Raw genomic sequence first — 11,431 nt, 5'->3', positions numbered from 1 at the left:
TATGCTTAATCATTCCCAGAATTAATCAACAGCTGAAGCTATACCTGTTAGCTATAACATACTGAAAATAAGGTCCGTTCTCATAGCAGTGATTTTTTGAAAAGAAGAACTTCTTAGGGGTTTCAGTAGATGATCTCGCAAAGTTGGAGAATTTTCCATTTGTTTCTCCTGTGCTTGCTTCCCAACCACATGGTTCTGGGTTCAATCCCACTGCGTAGTATTTTGGACAAGTGTCTTCTACTACAGCATCGAACCGACCAAAACCTTGAATGGATTTTGCAGGCGGAGATCGAAAGAAGTCCGTTGTGTGTGTCTGTGTGTGTGTGTGTGTGTGTGTGTGTGTGTGTGTGTGTGTGTGTGTGTGTGTCTATATTTGTCCCCCACCAAAACTTGACAATCGTTGTTAGTGTATTTACCTTCCGGTAACTTAGCGGTTCGACAAAAGTAACCGATAGAATAAGCACCAAGCTTTAAAAGGAAAAAGTAATAAGGTTGATTCATTCCATTAAAAAAAGGTTCTCCAAGGCGGTGCCCCAGCAAGGTTGCAGTCTAATGAATGAAACAAGTAAGAGATAAAAGATAAGATCTATTAAAAGAATTGTATGTAATACGTAAGCAAATCTTAGTCGTAACATATTCTTCATGGAATAGAATCTCAAAGAGAGTTAGGCGATATATTTGTCTCATCTCTTTTTATCCTTTGCAGTGTAGGCATAATCGTAGGGGGGGGGCATGATTTTCGGGGTTTTTTTGTTTTTGTTTTTGGAGTTTTTTTGCTGTATTCGATCTCTTATGCTTTGATTGTCACTATTCTCAAAAATGGGAATTGCGTCCGAAGGACGCCATCGGCTTTGAACAAATACATTCATACACACACACTCATACAGAGAAAAAGAGAAAGAGAGACAGACAGACACACACACATGCACATACATGCGCACACGTATACACACATAAATTCATAAACAATATATATAGGGAGAGTTTACGAAAAAAACAAAAGACGAAGACAGGTGGTGTATAAATCAAACAGATGTATTAGTATAACGCTCAGGAATAGAAAAAATCTTTTACGTTTCGAGCCTAGGCTCTTCTACAGAAAGGGACACAGAAAAAACAAGGAGAGAAAAAAATGTGTGTAGTGGCTAACGATCTATCATACACGAATAGATAGTCCTCTCTGTTTGGTTTTCTGCACATATTACAGTATTTGTATGACTGTATTTTCGACATTTTCTAAAAAAAATTTTCCAGAGACACATGCTTATCTATTGAAACTCATACGCCAAAGAGAATTACCGTCTTTGACAATAATTTCTAAGCAAATTGCCTTAATCCTGTTATTGTCTGAATCAATTGGTCGCTGTTGGTCTCTTCGTCATTTCCAAAGATTAATATACTGCGTGTTGCGTTTCTACGATCTTTTTCTATTTTTAGTTATTTTTGTAGGGAAGGTATACATTATGGCATAATGCAGATTTATGTTCCATTCTATGCAACCTATATCTATGATAGGATTTTTACTTTTCTCATTTTGGCAAGAACTGAATCAGGTGAAACTCAGTAACAGAGGGCTTCCTTCACACGCTATACACAGTTCAGTTATTTTTATTCTCTCTCCTTCTCTTTCTTTCTTTCTCTCTCTCTCTCTCTCTCTCTCTCTCTCTCTCTCTCTCTCTCTCTCTCTCTATTCTCATTAAATGTGTTTAGTAGGACCTAATGAAAAGGCTTTGATCCTGAGTTATGATCAAAATTCTTCCATCTCTATTTCAATTCTGGATCGCTTCACCATAGTTTTATTCAGTCTTGTTTGATATTAGCCATATGCGTAAGGGTGCTGGCTTTAGATAAAATACATGAAGAACACTTAATTAAGGTTTTTATTCAACATATTCTCCTTCTCAGATTTACACATTTATTGCAGCGGTCCGTCAGTTTTTCTAAACCTTGTAAAAGAACTCTGAAGGTCGGGCCTCCAGCCAGGCCTTTCGCGACACCCTTAAAATCAGAAACTATTCAGCGCCCCCTCGTGTGAGATATACTTGTCAACGTTTTATCATGACGTTTTCTTTACATTTATTACTAAACTAGCAGTATCGCCCGGCGTTGCTCGGGTTTGTTTCGACCCTTTACAATTGGAACTTTTGAAAAGTAAAAATTTTGCATTATGTACGAGAGCTTGTTATTCCCTTTAAGTGAACATTTTTTCTGGTTGAAATACACCGAAAAATGGCGATACAGCAGTCAAATAATCGTAAAAAATAGGGATTTTATAGAAAAAAAAGCACCTTTTTTGTGTAAATAATTTTTGGTGTTAACATGGTCCGATTTGAATTTTTTTCTCCTACGAAATGAAGAGCAAGCCTTCTTCTATCATACTCTCAATTTTGGTCAATTTGCGCCGCAGGGTCTCGGAGGAGATAGTGTTAGTTGAAGGCTACCAAACCTGCCATACACAGACAACTTAAGAGAGATTTAGTTTTTTCAAGTTTCTATAACTATCTCTCCATCATATTTCCAGATGTCATTTGCTTCAGCCTTACATTTATTGGCTCCCGTTATAAAAGGAAGAATATTTTCTTTGATTATATTTATGCTTTTTTTATTTCTTTTTTACTATTTACATTAGTTTCTTTTTATTCCTTACGAAATATTATCGTAGACCTACCGTAAATATTTTATATATTTACTTGCAGAAAATTACAATCCTTGTCATGGATAAGGAAATGTAATCTCTCTATGTCAGCTTCGGTATATTCTAAAGACTAACTTTTTTTTTATTTTCCTCCTATCTAGTATTGCTAAGTCAGTTAATTTCCTGCCGAGAATATACAAGTCACTTAATACTAGACCAGCGTATTTTTACTATTTCGTTCAGTTTTGATTATTAATCTAATATATATAATCTTTCCTTTCATATTTGATGTTGCACTCTGTCTTGTTCATTAATTCTTAAAAGATATTAACTCAAACTTTGATCTAATTCTGTTATCTCACTCTTTTTATCTAACATAGTGTGACTGAGTTTCATTAAATATTATTACACTTCAAGGTAAACTATGACGTATTTTTCTAAACCGAATTTCATATACTTTTCCCTCTAAAAATAAGGCCAAACCCGAATAGCAAAAGCTGCCCGCCATATTTCGATTAAAGCCTAAGGGCAGACAAGCTACGGACAATGGACGGTTGTGTGGCAGATAGTTATTCTCTCCATATATCAGGCAAGCCGACTGACTGCTGTTCTATTTAAATATTCTTTCCTACTCTAGGCTCAAGGCCCGAAATTTTGAAGAAAGGGAACCAGTCGATCAAATCGACCCCAGTACGCAACTATTACTTAAATTATCGACCCCGAAAGGATGAAAGGCAAAGTCGACCTCGGCGGAATTTGAACTTAATTCCAGTAATATATTCAAGGGGATTAGACCTAGTACTTAAACCAGAATGAGCAATTCTAAAAGTCAAAACCAAAAACGCTATGAGTCATATCAGTTCAGATATAAAACTGCTCGGAACGGACGAGTCTATCAAAAGGCATTGTTATATTCAGTCGGTTATATTCAGGGAGATTCAACATGATCAAGAATGTGACAGGGCTGGCCCTTTGGTTTATAGGTGCAACTCATTTTTTCTAGCTGAGTGGAGTGGAGCAACGTGAAATAAAGTGTCTTACTTAAAGGCACAATGCACCGCCGAGAACCGAACTTACAATTCTCGATCTTGAGCTGAATACCCTAACCACTAAGCTACGCACCTTCACAATTAACATAAACATACACACAAGACAAACCTGTCTCAACCAAAATACAAATCTGATGACGTGAAATACAAATCTAATGACGTGAAATACAAATCTGATGACATAAAACACTAACGCTCTAATGGTCAAAGTCTTGGGGGAATATTTAAAAGGGGAAGTACAGAGGTCAACGCCACTACATACCCTGAAAATGGTGCTGAGATACCCTGGACACTTTGATAAAGGAGGGTTAGGAACATTATTTTCTTCGGAGGCGGTGGCTGTGTAGTATGAAGTTTGCTTCCCTTGTGAGTGGATTGGGCTGACGGAAACTGAAAGAAGCTTGTTGTGTGTGTGTGTGTGTGTGTGTGTGTGTTGTGTGTGTGTGTGTGTGTGTGTCACCGCTTGACAAGCGTTGGTGTGCTTATTTCCCCCGTAGCCTAGCGGTTCGGCAAAAGAGATCGATAAAATAAGTACCAGGCTTAAAAGAAAAAAAAGAAAGGGAGTCAATTCATTCGAACTAAAAATGCCTCAAAGCGGTGCTGTAGCATGGCCGCAGTCTAATGATCCAAATAAGTAAAATATAATTTTAAAAAATAGACGAAAAACGAACTGTTGGTGCCAAATAGCCAAATATGAAAAGAGCCCAAATAGAAACGATCAAATTAGAACATAGTCGTGTCTTCAATATATCATGTCTAAAAGCGATGCTGTTCCTCATATGTACAAATATAAACTACACGATAAAATAGCTAAAAAAAATATCGAAAAATATACAACAGAATTCCGGATGAAATTGATTGAAAAAGAAATACGCAGAACAACCCAAGCTATAGAAAATGTAGAGGCCAAAATGATATAGTAGTGAAAGAAAAGAGATAAATCAGTAAGGTAGAAACATTTATTAACCAATATATACGCATCTTTAGATAATATACAGACAACACTCTCCAGGGAATATAAATAAATTAAGTAAACTATACGCAAAGAAAATCATGTTACCCACGCAAGAAGATAAATTTATTAACTTATCGCAACATCGATTAAATCACGCTTATCAAACACGGCATCGACTTCATTTGCAACCGAAATACGACCAAAGCCAGGAAAGAAAAGTTGAAAAATAAACTATTATACATAGCAAAAGCCAGTAAATCCGAGGAATAAGAACATTATAAACATTGATGATGAACTTCAGAACTTAATTCGCGGCGAATGTAATGATAACCGCAAAGGAATTGCCAAAGTACTCGACGAGAGACTCAAACAAGATGAAGTCGACAAAAAACATGTTCGCCACATAACAGTATGCAAGAGAGACAAAAACAATATGTCCTTAGTCATGGATAGAGATAAATGCATTGCAAAAATCAACAAGCTTGCTAAGCAAAGCATTTTATCCACGTGCTAACGATTCTTATTTCTTTACTACCCACAAGGGGCTAAACATAGAGGGGGACAAACAAGGATAGACAAAGAGATTAAGTCGATTACATCGACCCCAGTGCGTAACTGGTACTTAATTTATCGACCCCGAAAGGATGAAAGGCAAAGTCAACCTCGGCGGAATTTGAACTCAGAACGTAACGGCAGACGAAATACCTATTTCTTTACTACCCACAAGGGGCTAAACACAGAGAGGACAAACAAGGACAGACAAACGAATTAAGTCGATTTTATCGACCCCAGTACGTAACTGGTACTTATTTAATCGACCCCGAAAGGATGAAAAGCAAAGTCGACCTCGGCGGAATTTGAACTCAGAACGTAGCGGCAGACGAAATACCGCCCGATTCAAATCAAAAAGTATTGACAGCGATAAACCCTAGAGACAGGATGCTCTTACTTCTCTCACATCGAATAATCCACCCCTGGCACACACACACACACACACACACACACACACACACACACACACATATATATATATATATATATATATATTATATATATATATATATATATATTATATATATAAAGGTTAAAAACCTTAATAAGGGATAAATAAATCCAAAGAAAACACTAGTTAGTTACCTATTTAAAAAGTGTTGAATATTACAATTCACCTGTAAGGTAACTAGATAAAACGTAGTTTGTAAATATTTTAAGAATAAAAACAAAAATAGAGAGATAATTAATAATTATTTATTAATTAAAAAATTAGACATCATCACTGACAACTGTTTCGATTCCAGACCTTTAAAGATTAATTACCATAATTATAATAATTAAAACCATTTAAAAGTCGAATCTCAAAGTTTGCTAAAGATATACAATTAGCTGTTCGTGTTCCTGCTTGTTGAGTATACGGCTCCAAACCGTATTATTATAATTATGGTAATTAATCTTTAAAGGTCTGGAATTGAAACAGCTGTCAGAGATTATGTCTAATTTTTAATTAATAAATAATTATCTCTCTATTTTCTTATGTTCTTTAGATATATATATATATATATATAAAACAAACAGATGTATTAGTATAACGCTCGAGAATTGAAAGTCTTTAACGTTTCGAGCCTACGCTCTTCCACAGAAAAGAAACAAGGAGAGAAAAAAATGTGTGTCGTGGCTACCGATCTATCATGGCGAAAGGGTGGCCATAAAGTCTGATTTCAGCAGGATGGGGCTCCATTATGCATTGCAGGTTCGTGATTTTCTGAATGAACATTTTCCAAGGAGATGGCTCAGGCGTTGCCTTGCCAATTGAATGGGCACCACGGTCACTAGATTTAACTCTCGAGGACTTTTTTCTTCTGGGGCTACATTAAATCCCTTGTGTGTTCTGAAAAGATTCGTGACCAAGAACATCTTCAAAAGAATTGTTGAAGCTGCTGAACAAGCCAACGGTAATGAAAAGCTATTTGAGAGGATTCATCGCAATTTCAAATTCCGTATGAACATTTGTTTTGAGCTACATGGCCACCACTTTGAACATTTGTAATGGATTACCTACTTCATTGCTAATAAAGCATACCTGATATCTCCCATGATGCGTGGCTTTGTGACCACCCTGTGTATATACATATTCTTTTATTTTTTTCAGTCATTTGACTACGGCCATGCAGGAGCACCGCCTTTAGTTGAACAAATCGACCTCAAGACTTTTTCTTTGTAAGCCTAGTACTTATCCTATCGGTCTCTTTTGCCGAACCGTTAAGTTACAGTGACGTAAACACACCACCATCGGTTGTCAAGCGATGTTGGAGGGACAAACACAGACACACACACATATATATATATTATAATTATTTGAGGGGATATTAATCCTAACTTACAGGGAAAAAAATCAATTTAGAAAAACTAAATCAAATTTCACACAATATAATATATATATAAAAATTAGAAAAAAAACACCTTTTATCAATTCAAAATGAACAATTAAATTACACCAACTAGAAAATAACACATTATATAGGCGCAGGAGTGGCTGTGTGGTAAGTAGCTTGCTTACCAACCACATGGTTCCGGGTTCAGTCCCACTGCGTGGCATCTTGGGCAAGTGTCTTCTACTATAGCCTCGGGTCAACCAAAGCCTTGTGAGCGGATTTGGTAGACGCTGGAGTGTTTACGTCACCGTTACTTAGTGGTTCGGCAAAAGAGACCGATAGAATAAGTACTGGGCTTACAAAGAATAAGTCCCGGGGTCGATTTGCTCGACTAAAGGCGGTGCTCCAGCATGGCAGCAGTCAAATGACTGGAACAAGTAAAAGAGTAAAAGAGTAAAGAGTATATGTAATATATGCGACAGACTTCTTTCAGTTTCCGTCAACCAAATCCACTCACAAGGCTTTGGTCAGCCCGAGGCTATAGTAGAAGGCACTTGGCCAAAGTGCCACGCAGTGGGACTGAACTCGGAACAATGTGACTGGATAGCAAGCTTTTTTTTACCACACAGCAACTTCTGCACTATATATATAGCTGGCTATATATAGCTGGCACTCCGTCGCTTACGACAATGAGTGTTCCAGTTGATCCGTTCGATGGAACAGTCCGCTCGTGAAATTAACATGCAAGTGGTTGAGCACTCCACAGACACGTGTACCCTTAATGTAGGAGATGCAGCTTAATACAAAATGTGACAAGGCCGACCCTTTGAAATACAGGTACTACTCATTTTTGCCAGCTGAGTGGACTGGAGCAACGTGAAATAGAGTGTCTTGCTCAAGGGCACAACACGTCGCCGGGAATCGAACTCATGATCTGAAACCGAATACCCTAACCACTAAGCCGCCGCGCGCCTTCACATATACATACAGTGCAGTAGAAATACACATACAAATCATTACCAACCGACCCCTACTATTCCAAAAAGATATAAAAACCTTCAAGAAATACTTTTCAGGGAATTGTAGTATCACGTGGTTGGAGGCATCTCCATAGACATCTTAGAAGAAAGAGAGACAGAAAAAGTATCATCTCCACCCTAGACCTAGAAAGACTTACCATCAACGTTCCATTAGAGCAGTGGTTCCCAAACTTTTTCGAGCTGCGGCCCCCTTGACACTCGAGCCACATTCCTACCCCGCACGCCCCCTCCCCACACATACACACTCCCAGCATCACAAACGTAGACCGCTCTCTGCAGCAAATTCAAAAACAGCAGTATTTCACAATTAAAACTTAATCTAATCAACCCATTATTTTTCTTTGGGGGAGGGTTACATCTATCGCCCCCTTTTGACCATCCTATTATTGCCCCACTTTTCTTCAACGCCTCCCTTGATCTTTCCACCGCCCACAGAGGGGCAGTGCTGCCCACTTTGGGAACCACTGCATTAGAGAAACAATCGAAATTATATTAGAAAATTCCCTTTAACTCTTTGACTAGTTTCAGCTCAAGAGCTACGGCCATGCTGGGGCACTGCCCTTAGCTTTGATGTACCTTCAATACTTGAAATCTCCTCTTATAAATGGTATTCGGTTAAGTGAAGGAGTTTGATGTTATTGCCCTCCTCTGCGCTTCCTCTCACGAAGTAGGCTCATCCGGAACTCTTGACAAGAGTACATTCGGTTTACATATTGTCCTTTTTCAGAATATTTATGGAGAGTGAGAAGGGAGAAGGAAAGGACGAGTGAAAATATTCAGGTAAGTGTTCCACCCGTGTTGGGTTTTATAAATAGTTAGCCGTTGTCTGACCGGACGTAGTGAGCAGGCTAAGTTTGGTTTTCGAAGACAGCGGAGTGAAGGGAGACATGGTGAATTGCCGTAGTGTGTGTGTGTGTGTGTGTGTGTGTGTGTGTGTGTGTGTGTGTGTGTGTGTGTGTGTGTGTGTGTGTGCATGAATGCTTCAAAATGTAGTATGTGTGTATGTACTGTGTTGCTTGTGTCTTGTGTTTAACGAGTGTTATTTTGGGTCTGTGGTGTTTACGTGTTAACCCTGTCAGACCAGGGCCCCTGTGTCTATCTTTACCCTTCACCGGGGGTCCTGAGTAAAAAAATAAATAAATAGTTGCATATACAGATATAGGCGCAGGAGTGGCTGTGTGTTAAGTAGCTTGCTTAGCAACCACATAGTTCCGGGTTCACTCCCACTGCGTGGCACCTTGGACAAGTGTCTTCTACTATAACCTCAGGTTGACTAAAGTCTTGTGAGTGGATTTGGTAGACAGAAACTAAAAGAACCCCGTCGTATATATATATATATATATATATATATATATATGTGTGTGTGTGTGTGTGTGTGGTGTGTGTGTGTGTGTGTGTGTGTGTGTGTGTGTGTGTATATGTTTGTGTGTCTGTTAGTCCCCCCAACATCGCTTGACAACCGATGCTGGTGTGTTTACATCTCCCCGTATTTTTGCGGTTCGGCAAAAGAGACCGATAGAATAAATACTAGGCTTACAAAGAATATGTCCTGGGGGTCGATTTTCTCGACTAAAGGTGGTGCTCCAGCATGGCCGCAGCCAAATGACTGAAACCAGTAAAGGAGTAAAACAGTATACATTTCAAGAGTAACGATTGCAGGCAAACCAATCGACAGAAACCGGCTGCATCTTTTTCTGTGTGTTGTTCATTATTGCTTAACCGGGAATCCGGCAGAGATGACGTTTAACCTATTCCCGCTATAGGGAGAATAAAGCGTGGAAAAGTTAAGGAGCATATACATACAATAAGCATCATTTATAAGCAATTTTCTTTCAGATGCGCCTAGCTGATATTTGACATGATCTAGCTTGGTCATTCCGACAAAAAACATTTTATTTGTATTTGTAACTGTTAGCTTCACTTATCCTCTTAAATATTTCGCAAACATTCATGTCAACGTTTGTCTCTGTAATTACAACTTGGTGATAAAATTCCAGGTAGCATCATTTAATCAGTCTGAAAGAGACATATGTGTCATCAGCAGCCAAAGCTTAAATGTGTACCGGAAGAAGATGTCAGAGTCGTAACTGCTTTTCTAGATAAGCAGCTTTTAACCATCCTAGTTTCCCCCTCATCTAATAAACTGTTACCACTCGCGTGTCTACATTAATGCATACATCATACATTCTTTATCTTCCGGTGTACACATCAGCAGCCATAGCTTATGTATGTACCGGAAGACAATGTCAGGGACAAAACTGCTTTTATAGATATGTACTAATCCTCCACGCAGTTTCCTCTTTATATAAATTATTACTAACTGTGTAATACGTAACTTATTGTCATATATCGAATAAATTAAGGTAGTAAACCCATTTGTTTATTTCTAATCCCATCAATTACAAATGTTAGACATTTCAAACTCCATGGTTACATTGTTTATTAAGTATGAAGTTATATAATACATTTAAGTATTTCTTTTGCAAGATTTTTGATGTGAAATCGCGTTTTGAAACTGATGTTGTTTTATTTAGGGACGGTCATTTCGCCAATAAATTCACGCGTCCTATTTATTTGATCTTCACTTTAACTTTATTATTTTTTCCCTTCTTTCTTCAAATTTTCTTCCGTTTCTCGCTGAGTATTTTCCGTACACGTAGGGCAGAGAAGCTCATTGTATGCATTCCCAGATTACACACGCAAATTCACAGGTAAAATATATTTAAGAATTAATAAATAAATAAATTCATGAATGGATGTTGTTTTCACAGCGATAATGCTCTTCTCAGTACATGAGCCGTTCCAGTTAATACGATTTTTTGCACTTCCTGTAGGGATGGTAAGCCTGGTATCATTTTCAAATAGGTTTCAGTACCTTTTTTTATCATTCCTAGAGATCCTACAATCACTGGTATTGTAGTCGCCTTGAGATGCCACATTTTTTCAATTTCTATTAGCAAGTCTTTATATTTATATTATTATTATTATTATTATTATTAGTTTATTTGTCGGAGTTCTTTTGTTACACATTCTGTGACCTCTTCAGTGACTATTTGTTTCTCTTGTCTCCTCTCCTCTCTGACTTTGCCCTGTCCTGTCCATTCCATCTTGTTTCTGTGGAACGTGTCCCTATCTGCACATGCGCTCGCGTCTATATCTGTGTGTATGTCTATGTGCTTGGTATGTGTATGTGTGTCTTGTGTGCTTGTATATTTCATTGTTTGAATAATACAACTAATCAAAAAATGGTAGTTACATCTTATTAAAAATTTAATTCAAACATTTAAACGCCAAACTGGTTTATAAATTCTACGAAGCGGTACACATTCAGAATTCTCCAGAGAGATTTAAGGTTATTGGATGAAGACGCAAGTGATTCAATG

At 37.8% G+C, this 11,431-nt stretch overlaps 1 long non-coding RNA gene across 1 annotated transcript in view; it reads right to left on the bottom strand.

Annotated features, from left to right (window-relative positions):
• Positions 1–11,206: 11,206 nt before the first annotated feature.
• LOC118762251 overlaps positions 11,207–11,431 on the bottom strand; it is a 10,113-nt gene continuing 9,888 nt past the window's right edge. Inside the window, exon 3 of the long non-coding RNA XR_004998005.1 lies at positions 11,207–11,217. This is a non-coding gene — a long non-coding RNA (uncharacterized LOC118762251). The remainder of the gene's footprint in view (positions 11,218–11,431) is intronic.

The sequence above is a fragment of the Octopus sinensis genome, linkage group LG2 (genome assembly GCF_006345805.1).
Source record: "Octopus sinensis linkage group LG2, ASM634580v1, whole genome shotgun sequence".
NCBI lineage: Eukaryota > Metazoa > Mollusca > Cephalopoda > Octopoda > Octopodidae > Octopus > Octopus sinensis.
Note: the sequence above shows the minus strand (reverse complement) of the source record. Positions and strands in the feature narration are given on the sequence as shown.